Source organism: Pinus tabuliformis, chromosome 8, assembly GCF_031772625.1.
Source record: "Pinus tabuliformis cultivar Carrire ecotype Pingquan chromosome 8, CPIR1, whole genome shotgun sequence".
NCBI lineage: Eukaryota > Viridiplantae > Streptophyta > Pinopsida > Pinales > Pinaceae > Pinus > Pinus tabuliformis.
The window spans coordinates 1136988671-1137003511 of record NC_142294.1 but is presented as its reverse complement, the minus strand read 5'-3'; positions in this window follow the sequence as shown (position 1 = coordinate 1137003511).

Genomic DNA, 14841 nt, shown 5'->3' with positions numbered 1-14841 from the left:
GTTAACCGCATTTCTTGTCCAGTCTGCAATGTATGGCTCCCCGTTCGTCGAACTATGCAAGGTTCTCCCCATCCTATGTATTTGTTAATTACCTCCTACAATCCTCTCACTACCCTATTATCGCGAAGTAACGTCATGCAAGTTTCTATGAAAGTTATTAAGGTCGAGGGACCTTTATACGGCTCAAACTGATCTCCTTCTAAGATTGCACCGCTCCTTAGTACCATATTTACCTTAGGTTCTTCATCACGTGGTTCGGCCCTTATCATCTGGACATTCTGTGTCGTCGTAGGAGGTGTTTTCCTTTTTTCGTGAATATGTGCTAGCAGCATAGGGCATTCTAGCAGTTCATTGTCAAATTATTCACAATAGGGACATGATACTCAAGTTTGGTTTGTGCAATCCAGCACGTAGTGTACTGGTCTTCCACAATTGTAAAAAATTAGCTATCCTCGACCCCTTTCTGGTCCCATTCTGTCCTTTCCTCGACCCCATCCTTGGAATCCACTGTACGCAAACATTGCAACTATATTTTTACCTCGTCCCACAGTCTCTATTTGGTAGGCAGATGCCTGATCCACCAACATTCGGCAATCTCTGTCCTCATGACCCACCAATCCACAAAAGTTGCAAAAGAGCTACTAGGGGGTCTGATTGTATTTCAGCAACAGATGGAAATTATCTATGTTGTGTTTTCCTCCTACTTGATAGATTTCACACCAAAGCGGGGCGATCACACTCGGCCTTGCCTGTGCCTCTGGTCACAAAGGTGCTGGTCCCCCCATGACCACTAGGTTTACCACGATTGGAGAATGGTCTTTATCATGTCCCTAACCCCTACACTTGATGCACCAAACTTCTTCCCGAACTTCCAGCGACTAGTCTTGTTTTAACTTTTGTATTTCCAAACATAAATTTTGGACCTGCGGTTGGATTTTCTAAGCTCCCAACCCTAGGTCCTGTACCGGTGTTTTGTGCAGCTGCATTGCTGCCTCTAGCGCTTCTGCTTGGGTTGAGATATTCTGCTGTGACAAAGCTGATTTCAGATATGGTGTTAGTGATGCGATGAAACAAGCGAAGTGCTGTGCATCTGTTAAGGTCATGTTGGCTTCGTGAATAATGCTTTTTAACCTCTAATACAGATCCCACGGGGTCTTACTAGGCATCATCGTGATTTCTTTGAATCCTACAACCCACTGCGACTCCGATTTTGGCCGACTAAACTCCTTTTTTAACTCCGTGTAGATGTCTACTATCCCCACCATTGGGTTGATGTCCAAATACTTCATATACCATGTTAGTTCTCGGTCTTGCAATGTGCTAACTAAGACAACTTTCTTGATATCGTCATTCATGATCTTCTGCCCATTCCACACTTAATTCAATACAAACCAAAACTTTTCCAGATCTTCACTTCCTACTTCCTTGAATATTGGTAACTCGATGACACTCACCATTACTACCATCGTGATCCTTCGTCGCACTTTCCTCTAGAGTCCCTGCCTTTTACACTAGACACACCATAGGCAGATCTCGGTCCTGGTAATGGAACCATTTGTTGGCTTATATGGGCTTGACCGGGGTTCAGAAGAATTATTTAGCCAAACAAATACCACAAATACCTGCCTTTTTAGCAACAGCTCACGAAGCACAGACTGAGATCTCACCCAAGGTAGCAGGGGAGGGTGCTGGAACTAGGTTTCAACACCCTGGGGATGACTTGGATGTGGTTTGGGGCTCGGGCGCTGTTCTACAGCCTCGCACTATGCTAGATCTGCATAGATCAGAATACCCTTATCGCGTTTATTACATATTGAATCACTTATTACTAGTTTGATCTAGTTAAAATGTTCTTTAAGAAAACATTTATTACTTTTGGTTACTTCGCGCATCAAGATTAATCCAATTCACATGTATTCAATCGTAGCAAATGCAGAAATCATAACAGTTCATTTATCATAAAAAAGTAAAGTCGCAACCAACACAGAATTCAGAAGAAACTTATCTTTATTATCAATCTTCAATAATACATCTAGATCCACCCTGCACACTCAGCTACAGGGGTCCACACACACAGCTGCGCATTTTCCAGGCCTTTGCGCACACAGCTGCAAAGCCACTACCTTCTACCCTACTCCCTCGACTCGGACTTATAGATGCCTTCAAGCTATTGCCTTTAAGGACCCATTACATTCCATCTTTTCAAAGAACTACTTTCCCTCATAGAGCCCCACTCTATTTATACTTTCCCTTAGCCCATGATCCCTCCACAAGCTGACTCTATTACTATTTATTTACATTATTTTTTGGCAGACTGCCCTTTGACTCATCCTACTATAGTTCGCATTTTCCGCAGAGTATTTTACCTTAATATTACCCAAAATTCTGGGCTTCACATCTCATACTCGTTCCACGGGGCTTGCACTACCCAACACTTTGTCTTATAGATCCGGCTATGTTTCATCTTGAAACAAGTTAGCTCCTTTGCCCAGTCCTTCAAAATCTCCTTGGAGTTACCTCTACTTCTAAGCAAGCTAAATGGAGGACTCATGACAATCACAGTCTCTAACATCTAATACATCTAATCATAATCTCGTCTCCAAAAGGTTGTAAGTTTTGTCCCACTGACACTGCTCAAGGTCATTGTCTCTGGGTTAGTTTCAGAGACGATCCAGTGAATCATGTCCGAGTGTAGGAATGTAGGGTATCTACGCGTAATCTCGTAAAAGCTAGACTTGTGAATGTTCACGTACACTTGACGGTCTTCGAGGTATTCCCCAGAAGTGCCTAAGAGTGCTTTATTAACCTCTTGCCACTTCATTTTGATGTCCTTGCCTAGATACAACTTAATATATTCATAGATCGGTAGACTAGAGGACACCTGCTCAATTGCAGCTCTTGTTGCAACTCAATTAGTGTCATGTGATCCTGTTCTCTTGGAATCCATTGAGATAGATGAACACCTAAAAGATCTGGAAACAATAATCATGCATGGCAAGAAATATGTTAGTAGAAACAAGGAAATTTCAGGGGAGGACACAACACATACATTGGAAACTGATGAGCAAGATTGCACAAGTTTTACTGGGAGGCTGGGTGACTGGATGTCAAAACTACGCAAAAGGAAGTATGGCTTATCTCATAAGTTGGACTGGCTGCTGGATCTACAAAATGCACAATACAGTCAGGCAGTTGGCTGTTGGGATTACACAATTCATAATTCCAGTTGGGAAGGACTGTTGGCCTAGGGACAAATTTACACAATTTCTTGGGCCAAGAAACCATTGTTTTGAAGAAATGCGTAAAACAGCCCTGGAGGCCAGTGCTAGGAAAGAATGCGCATTTCTGGAGAGGAAGGTGAGCCTTCCATCCCCAGATTGTGCAATGCAACCTTGGTGAAGGGAGAGCCCGAGCCAGGGTTGGCCCGACTCACCGGCGAGCAAATGAAAGCAACTAAGACAGTAAATATATGGCCCCACTAAGAAATAGCGGAATTTTTTTCCATTGCATGCAAAACATCAATGAAAGATTCACCAAATAGATCAAAATGCATGTGGGTGAGGTAGTTCTCTATTGGGTGAACGTCCGTGCAAAACCATTTCATGCTTGCGACATGAGTGAGATTGAAACGAAAATTGAAACAGAGCTAGGACAAGATGTTATACATGTAAACAACAACAAGTGTTCAAATAAATCAAGAAAAAAACACTCTCACAAGAGAATACATAAATAGTGACAGAAATGATGAAAAAGACAAGTTGATGCCATTTAACCATGAATAGCTGAGCCGGATGTGCCGAATATTCTTGGATGTCTTGTGGGATGTTATAGCTCCAAGATTGATGTGAATGAATGAGCTCTGATGCGTCGAATAAATAAGTTTGGTCTCATGACGCGCATGCCACAAATCTAGGAAAAAGTGACACTTGGAGGGAAAATTCTAAAACAAGTTTGCATGTAACTCCCAGCTGCTAAAAATAGCTCCGTAAATCATGGGATTGCTTTTGCATGTCGTCCCTTTCTATTCCGGGAAGAGAAAGTCATGCATGCATGTAAGTCAAGTTTCCTTGGTCCTCGGTGGAACTGGTGAACTGAACTGTTCATGCATGTAGTTGCTCAACTGCTTGGGAAAAAGGCGAATTCCTAGCTCAGAGTTGGGCTGACTGCCCAAGAGGATTGCACAATTTCTGGGCAGAGAAACTGACTGTTGCCCAGATTTGCACAAATCCTGGGTTGAGCATCCATGTTGGGGAAATTTGCACAAATCCTACTGAGAGTTTTGGCTGCCATGATTGCGCAATCTTGGAGGCTAGCAGGCTGCTAGAGAGGATTGCGCAATTTGTAGAGGGAAGGTTGGATGCCCTCCAGAAATGTGCAATTTTCAAGGGGAAGTTGCTAAGATTGCAGCTGGACCAAGTCCGGGTGAACAACCTATGAGAGGAATGGATCGACTGTGATTGACAGGCTGCCTTTATGCAAGGAAAACACTGAAGCTTGAGCACTTGATGAAGCAAGACAAAGCATTGTGAAAGGTTGGTAGGGAGGCTCCAAAACAGGCTAAGACAAAATTTTGGAGGGTGGTTGTAGCTGCTAAAACAACTATATATATGGATTTCTAGAAGTAAGGTATTAGATGACCACTGCAATGATAGAGAGTAGGGAAATGGAGATGCCGTTGAAACATATCATAAATCTCATGCTATGGTTAGAGAAGAGGGAATTCTTTGCTATATGACGTGAAGAGTTGGGAATCTTGTAGCAAAGCGACCCGCTCAAGGGTTTTCTATTATTGTTTTTATTAGCTTCCATCACAAATTGTAACTTGTTGTCATTGCTACAAGTAGCAACACCCTCCAAAAATTTTCCCTACACCAAATTTTGGAGCCTACCTTGGTCTTGTATATTCTCCTTACAAACATTAAAAGCCATTCCATTTGTTTTCTCTAAGTGTTTTGGTCCCTTCTGCAAGAAAATAAAAATGTCGTATTTTCACATGTTAAGTGTCACACGATGTATATAAGCATGTTTTGGTGGTTTCAAGGGGTTATATTTGTGTAAATGAATTGATCTCACCATGTAAACATTTTTCACACTCATTCCAAAATTTCTAAGCACTGCCGTACAAGTGTCATCACAGTCGTGGCAAAGTGTACCTTTCATGTCCCACTTGTCGTAAGTTGTCGCAAAGGTTGTCGCATTGACGGATGTATTTATGTATTTTGAATGATCTATGTTGTGTCATCAAGTACTTTAAGTGTGTGATCATAGTTAAGTCTTATCCCTGTTCACATCAGCTTCATCGATCCCATAGTTAGTCAAATTTTGTAAATTTTCAAGTCACTTAGCCTCATCTAGCCAACCTGAAGTGCACGTTGCATAGTCCGAGCCCTAAAGCTACAATATTGCCTCTTGAAAATACACAATGTGTAGTTCATGCCTCCAAGGATTGTGCACTATGCAGTTTCAATGCCCCAACCTAGACCTTGATCCACAAATTGTGCAATTTATCCCTCCAACCCGGCCCCAACTATGCATTGCACAGTATCTAAGCTCAAGCCTGCTCCTTGAGCTCTTGAACTGCACAATTGCCTAACCATTGGGTCTCCTTTTTCTCCAAGAACTACACAGTTGGGTGAAGCATTTCAAAACCCATAAGCCTCGGTCACTGAGTCACAAAACTACATAATAGGCATGCTCAATCAACCCTAAACCCAACATTGCATGGTATTAAGTGTCAAGCTTCACCTCTCACTACATAATTGTGCAACTGCGTAGTTAGGGAGACCCTTCCTTAGCCTATCACCCTCTTGTGGCTCCATTAGTGGATCAACATGCAACATCTTAGATGAGGGGTTTATTGATTGATGTCGTCTTTTCATGAGTGAATTGCATATGTAGGTACTCTATCAATCCATGATAGGATGATGAAGGAGGAGATGGAGAATGGAAACATGCTCAAAGATATCTTTGTAGATGGTTATGCAAATTGATCAATTGATAGAGCAAAGGGTTACTAGTTTGTGATCAAAATCAAGACATGATATCATTGATGAATCCTCACCCCTAAGCTATATGAAGGTGGAAAAAATAGCATACTGAAGAAGACACATAGTAAGGAGCAATAAGAACGGATTGACATTGTCTTGTCATCATTCAGTCCATATCAATAGTGTCATGTCATGTCATGTCATGAGTCATCATATGCCACATCATTATTGTGGATTATGTAATTTACCATTTGAAAATGTACTGTAAAGTGGAAGTCCAAAGGATATGTACAAAATATGAAGAGTCATCTAGAGTAGAAAAGTTGTAATAAGTCAAATAGTCATGAGGGTAGTCAAAGAGTCATAAGGAGGTGAAGCATCACCCATTGGTTATATATACACCCTCATTATATGAGGAAAGCAATTTTCACCTTGGATCCTCCCACAAGGCACTAGAGGGACATGGTAGTTCTTTTGAGGAGTAAGTGGTGGCTCTAACGCTCCACTATTGGAGTTAGTGGTGTTCAATTCATATGTGTGTCTTAGGACTTTTAATTAATATATGAAGCTTGATGGATAACACATTATTCATGCATGGATTATGAATATTTGTAAGATTGTTCTGTGAATTTTTAGGATTCATGTTTGTTTTCACATGTACTAAAGTAGTTGAACTATCTCAGTTAGTTTAGTGCTTACCATATTGAGAATGTGCTACAATGGTTGCAATGCCCATCGCATATTTATGGAATATTCCACTGGATGTTAGAAGGATATCTCTAGTTTGTGTTTGTTTCTACAAGAGTGTTATTATTACCTCTCTCTTAGAGGCTCAGTCTCTATTCCCTCCGTAGTAGAAGAATTGTCACAGAGTTACAACTGAACACTCATGAGGCACACTTACTTGCTTTTAGAAGGCACACCCACGTTCTTCTCTATTGCTAACAACAATATCCAAGGAAAATATTTAATAAATTGACAACCATGCATATTTCAAATGGGGCTCATATCCCAAATGATGTGAGGTCTAATTGGGACCACATATTGGGCAGATTGCTTGAATTTTGGTAGGTCCAATACCATCAACATTCCTGGCAATAGAAGGAGAGTAACCAGAATTTTATGGACGATAACCTCACCCACCCTAACCATTCATCTTCTGGTCAAGGATACAATATGCTTAGCATCCCACTGTTCATATTCTTTATGTTAGCGGATTTTATCGGCCCAGTCTTGAACGAACTTGTGAAATATCTTACGAGCAGATCTTGGCCATCGTGCCTATTGTTACTCTCAGAGGAAGTTTCTAGATGTGGGGGAACCAGTTCTCGAGACATATTGACATTGATGGGAAGTATTGAAATCAGTGGCCGAAAGGATAGGACATAAAAGCTTGCAACCAAAATTTTTAATTCTGAAGTCCTAGCTTTCCAAAACAGAATGGCCAAAAAAACTCTGATGGTTGGAGGATCTTAGATTAAAACATTGATTTGAGGAAAAAAAAGGATAACAAACTTATAACGAGGAAATTAATAATATGAATACAACTACTGTAGAAAGAAGCATGGAAGAGTGAAAAACTATGGATGAATTTACAGTGTGGTGGAGTGCCATTTAAGGCCTCATTAAATAAGATTTGCAGGTATTCTCTGTTGAGAAAATGACATTAGTATATCTACTGATAAAAGGAAGCCAAAAAATTCATTACACCCATGTTGATATAGGAAAAACAGTCATGAAGAATGAAAACATAGGGAGAAAGTAAACATGACTACAACTTCGCAAAGCTAGAATGAAACTGTAATATATTATTCTTTCTTCAGAGAGATTTTCTGATTAAAAGACCCAGTCATGAGGACTCGACTCTGAAAGATTTATAATTCTTAATTTTTTACTTGTATTCATGTTCCTATGACCAAACTTACTAACTGTTTAATCAATTATAAAAATTGACTTTTGGAACAGTTGTTAAACTGCCCTCTCTTGAAAAATTTATGAAATACTAGAAGGACAATAATAACATTGTAATATTATATATTTTCTCTAATAATATTAATAAACCCTATTTTTACAATCACTTATTCCACATACAACTTGGGGCCTTTGATTTCGCTATTGTAACATTTAATAAAATTTAATTGCAAATATAAGGGGGTGAGACCAAAACATAAGCATTGCTTGAGATACTGATGGATGTAAATGGCGCATGGGTCCCACTATCACATCGGTAAAACAACATACAACTCTTGAAAACCAAAAGTAGCCTATAGGAACACCTCGTCACGGTTTCCAGAAATGAGGACATTGAAGTCATAATCAACTATAGCCATAGATGTTTAGATGAGTAATTTTAAATTTCACTTATTCCATGGTAACTCCTCATCTTAAGCTTCATGCAATTTGTGCCATTGAGACTCCATTGATTTAGGAGTGAAGAAATATTGGTCGTCCATCTGGTTTGCTTAGAAACAAAAATTAATTTGTTGCTGACGTTTACAAATGTTAGGCATATACATTCCATAAGAACTAGCCAGATCTCTTAAACCACTTCCAATTTTTGGAAAACTACCACATTGAAGTACATTGGGGCTATTTTGCAAAAAACCCACATCATTAATTTTTAAAATTAGACACCATTTGTTCAAAATTTGAACCCAAATTTCATGACTTGGAGATGCTTGAATTTTTTGTTTATGTGATATCAACGTTTGGCTCTTCTTGGAGAATAGAGAAATTAACAAATTTTCTAGTGGGATTAGTGTGGCAAGAAAATTTACAAGCAGGTTCATCAATAACAATTAATTGACCACCCTCATCTACCTCTAATGCATTATCCACTTCTAGAATTAAGTTTAAATCAACCAACACATTTTCTTGTTTGAAGTTTATGAAGCAATATAGTCAATGTGATTTCCTTTTTTAATCTAAATTCACTAGCACACAATTCCCAGAACTTATAGCCTCTTTGTTTGTAGAAGTTTCCCTCTCTCTAGACTATTTCTAAATTCCAATGTACCTTTGTTTCTCTTCTTTAGCTTCTCCATTTCAAAATCCATTTTGATTAGTTTCATCTCAAATAACATGGAGTCCATTGTTGCTTCAACATCACTCCACAAACTATTCTAGAGACAAATCCTTACATCCATTTCTTCCATTTCGACCGAAAATTTTGTTTCAAATTGTCCAACAAGTTTTGCAGCTTGTTGTGCATCACCTCTGAACACTTTACTTGCTCTGACTGAGAAAATATTATGGATGTCAAATATTTTTCCACATCAGCTGCCATATGAAACCACACATATTTTGAGGAAACTTGAGTGTTTGTTTTTCCAAGAGAAATTTCATTGTAGCTCGAAGAAGAACATGCTTCAACTTTTGTTGATTCTTTCCTTAAAACCTCCACATCTTCCAAGATAGTGCATCAGAAACCACTGAAATAGATTCTTAACTTATTTATACTAAAAATATATGGTTCTCCATGATTGATGTTGACAGAAATAACATTCAACTAGTATGTCATGCATACTTATAAAACCAGAGATAACGATACCATAGTTCTGGCAATAGCACACTCTATCCCTCACCAAAATTTCGCCTTGAAAATTTTTGTTACAACACAACCTATAACATGTAAGTTTGCAAAGTCTACCAAACTAATTCCTACATTACACAATGTGCCTTATTTTCCAAAGAAGAACGTGACCACTCCCACCAGGATAGTGGTTTCAACAGTTGAATATCTAGTTCTTGCCACTCTTGAAGAACTAGCAAAGACTACGAAAAGCGCAGATAAACTAGAGAAGCCTCCACATTTTAATGGAGGTGACAAAGATAAAGCATTAGAGGAAATTTCAGCATAAAAGTGGCCTCCTATGGAAAAATAATAAAATAATAGTTATGAATTTTGGAGGGAAAAGAAGAAAAATACTTTTTTTATTTGTACTTTTAGCTTATCTCCTTATATGTTTACTCATATTTGAAGTGTAGATGCTCGTTAGATGCATAATTAAATTACACGTCCAACTAGTAGCCATTATACATACTTTTGAGAAGACCCACATTGATAAAAATTGAAGATACATTAAAAACGTGTGTTCACACATATTTAATGTACATTCAATTTTTATTAACGTGGGTCTTCTCAAAATTATGTACAACGGGTACTCGTTTGATGTGGAATTTAATTCCACATCTAATGAGTGTCTACACGTGAAAATTGAGTAAACCTATAAGGAGATAAGCCAAAAATACAATTAAAAAAAGTTGTTTTTCTTATTTTCCACCAAATTATTTTGATGTACCTCTTTTTAAATTTAAAGGATTTTGATTGGTTTACATATTATGACATAGGAGCTTTTAGGTTAAAATTTCCTCTAATGTTGTGCTCTCCAACGATACTTTCCGTGGGTTAAATGGTGAAGAAGGAATAGAAGACCTATCGAATTCTCGAGAGGGAAAAAAATATCCATCAGACTGTAATGAAGACGCTAACAAAGCAGTAAAGGAAAAGGACCATTTGGACAACTTCTGCTTGTATCTGCAAATGCTTGAGGTACATTACGATGATGTTGCATGTAGATTTTTCCCTTATACCTTATATGGCAGAGCAGTTGTATGGTATCACATTCTTCCACTGAAGTCAATCCACAATAGGAGGGGTTTTAAGAAACTGTTTCTTGAAAAGTTTGCTGATGATAAAACTCTTGCCATGTTTTTAAGAGATATGGGCAGTATTAAGATGGAGCATAAAGAGAAAGTGAAGGATTTCAATCAAAGATTTAATTTAATATTGAATATATTTCCCACAAAAATGAAAACTCGTGACTCCATCACTATCGATTACTACAGATTTGCCTTACTGACAAGCTTTACAGTTTGTGAAGAGAAATGTGAAGCCAACTTTGGCTAAAAACTATGTATAGGCAATTGCAATTGAAGAGGACATGCATGTGATTGGAGTCATCGTAGATGATGAACCATCAAACGACTCCAAATAAATGGGAAAAGCATCTCAAACCTCCATAAGTAAGGCCAAGGAGAAGGAAGTGACCGATCTTGAGAGCTTGAGCCACACCATGAGTTTACAAAGTGAAAACTGAGGTTCAGCATGACCTCCATGAGCAAAAACGTCCTAAGTTCAACATTCTGAGACGACCTGCCAAATTTGGCAGTAGTAGCAACGAGTCGGCGAAGTCTACATAGAGCACGAACATTGTGTTGAATGTTCAGAGTATGGGCATGGAACAATATTATTTGTTTCATCAAGAGTATCATTCAGAAGAGAACATACCAGCAATGGAAGCACAACATGGAAACTCTAGTTGTGCATTTCATTGATACAGTACTTTTATAGGACCAGGCTGCGTCTACAGAAGAAAAATAATAAATTGTTGTAGCAGAAGAAACTATGAGTGTCAGACATGTAGTGAATACATTCATTTGAATTTATGCATCTAAGAAGAAACGTGCCAAAGAACAACCAACGTGGGAGGACCCAACCCAAAAGAAGAATGGTCTGTACAAGTTGAGAAGCCAAGGGTTGGTCTCCAAACAAGATTGATAAGGAAAAAATTGAAAGAGATTTTTCTAAGAAAGATTACACCACCTATCAACTAAGGCCAGAACACTCAAAGCGAGTCTGGAAACAATGCTACAATGAAATATTCTTCTGCAGACAGCAAGAGAAATTCCACTGTCCTAGAAGTAGAAGATCAAGTTACTCATCCAGAAACTTCGGGAAAGTTTCCTGCAGTGAATTATAACATTGTTGAAGACATTAAGAAAGATCAGATGAACATTTCACTCTTTGAACATACAAGGATCATGAGCAAGTGGGAACTGCTTATCCGTGTTCTCAAACAACCCACCTCAGGTAACAAGACCTATTCACAGAAGGGATTTGGTAAGTCTTATTGTCCCCTAGAGTCTGTGATTGATGCTCTAACATTAGATGCTAAAAAAATATGCCCTCCATTTTTTTCAACGTTTGAAATTTTTAACTATAATGTACATAATTTCTTAGTCGATTTCTGTCCATATGTAAATGTAATGCCTTTATCTGTAGCTAAAAAATTAATGCAAAATGAGATAAGACATATGCACAGATCATTCATCTAGAGAGGATTCCTATCCATGCTATAGGGGAAATCAGAAATGTGCTTATTCACATATCATCCGACCAATGAGTTCACCAATGTATAAATATAGTAATTGTGGACACTCGAGAAGTGTACAGTGTTCTGTTAAGTGGAGACTAGTCCAACAAACTACGGGGTTTTTTTGATACATATTGGTCACATTTACGGCTTCTATATAAGGGAAAAAATAACTAAGTTCAGGTAAAGTTAGATACATTAAACATATTGTCACTCCCTTTGAGGGAAAAAAATTAACCTGTTGTATTTCATGGATCTTATATTTGGAAATTGCGTTTTAGAAACTAATCTAGGGTGTTATCTTGCTGAGCCTTCTCCATTCCTGCCTCACACATAGTTGGCACTCCTTCCTATTCCAACTGGTGAAAATGACATTTGTACAATAAGTAGTTGTAGTAGTAGTACTAGTGTAGTGCGTAGTCCTTATACATATTATGTTTGGATTTTTTATTTTTATGGTTCAAAGACATAGGAGGTATCTGTAACTAGTTGTGTTTCAGTGGACCCACAACAGATAAAACATATGGTCTCAATTCGCTTGGAATTTGAGTGCACGAATAACACTGCAAAATAGGAAAGGCTCATTTTAGGCTTACAGAAGGACATCTACCTCAATGTTGGGATCCTCAAAGCTATAGGTGATTCTAAAATCGTCATACGATAGGTACACAATACTATTCATTGTGTGTCACCCCATCTAAAAAGTTATCAACAAGAGGTATGGTGTTTGATTTCTCACTTCCAATATTTCAAAGTTATTTATGTTCTTAGAATGTGTAACGCAGTTGTAAATGAAATATAAAATGCTACTGCTAGGTTACCACCACTTAGGGATAATTATTATGTAGAAATTATTTATAAGCCATTTTTCCTTGATAATATTACTAGTTTATCCTTTATAAATGACGACCATGAGATACTGCAATTTATGGTTATTCTTGATGTATTCAAGGATGTAGTTATCGATAAAGATGAGCACGAGAAAGCATTGTAGGATTCACCTCACGTAAATAAGGAAAATATCATGCCAAAAGGAGTGGTATCTTTGAAAACGTTGTATGAATTGTAGAATCACTTTTGAGGGAGATTGAATTCAAAAACCCATAGCTCAACGATGTCACACGAACAAATAAATATTGGAATATAAAAAGATATAATGTTTTTCAATCTCGATACTTACTGCACAACACAAGAGTGGAAAGTGTTTATCGACTTATTCAAGCAGTACTAAGATGTTTTCGCATGGAAATATGACAAGCTCAAAACTTATGACACGTGAGTAATCTAGCACACTTTTCCAATCAAAGAAGGGGCCTCTAATTCAAAAGGAGTTAAGGAAACTATTGGATGCTACAATCATCTACAAAGTGCAACATTCGACCTGAGTATCAAATTTGATCACAATGAAGAAGAAGTACGGGGAAATATGCTCATGTGTTGATTTTGACAACTTGAACCATGGCTCAGACAAAGACAACTACCCTATGCCGTCTATGGAACAAATAATATAGACAACATTAGGGTTAGAGATGTTCTCTTTACTAGATATCTATTTGAGTTGCAACTAGGTTCTTGTCCTAGAGTCTGACATACTAAAGACTATGTTTTGCACAAAGTGGGGTACATTCGCATTCAAAATAACTCCATTTTGGTTGGTAAATGTTGGTGCAACATTTCAATGCACCATGGACATCACATTTCATGGGCTGATCGAGCAAAGCATAGTGGTATATCTTGATAATGTCACAATGTTTTCCAAGAAGAGAGCTGACCATTTATGCCATATGGAGAATTTTTTTTGAGCAATGTTGGAAATAAGGGCTATCTATTAATCCCAAGAAGAGTTTTCTTCAGTGTCTGATGGTAATATTTTGGCCCACATTATCATAAAGAGTGGGATTAAAGTAGACCCGGAAAGGGTCAAAAATATTACATAGATTCCCTTCACAGAAAACAAGAAATCTGTGCAGTCCTTCCGGGGGGGAATTAACTCTCTTCTCAAGTTCATTGCTGATTATACTAAGACTGTGAAACCCATGTAGGATATGGTAAAGAAGGATGTGATATATAAGTGGGACAAAAGGGAAAAGGACATGTTTTCCCATATCAAGAAAGATACTGTAGAGGCACCTTCCTTGTACAACTCATATTTCAATAAATATTTAATGCTCTATACTTTCACTTCTGACACTTTTCTCGCCATTTTTCTTGCACAAAAGGATGATCAAAATAATGGGAAGCAAATATCTTTCATGAGTGAAAGACTAAAATGACCATAACTTAAATATCCAACAACTGATAAGCAGGTGTACATAGTCTATAAGGAGGTGAAGCACTTTCAACCCTATCTTTTGAAAAATCATTACATTATATTTGTTTCGCACCCAAGAGAGAGATCACTATTTGTTCAATAAGAGATGGGTGAGAGAAGCATGAATTAGATGACTAGTTTGCAAGAGTATGACTTAGAAATGTAGTTCATGTGATCAAGTTCCATGGTCTATATCAGCTAGCAGCATAAGCAGTAGATGTAAAAGAAGAATATCTCTCTCTAAGGGAAACAAATATTGAAATGTATAATGTTAAACATTCTTCCCACATTACCATCACAAACTCTTGGTACGCTAACGTGCACCATTATGTTGATAACGACACATTGCCCTTACACTTTTCCATATGGAAGAAGAGGGAACTTAGGC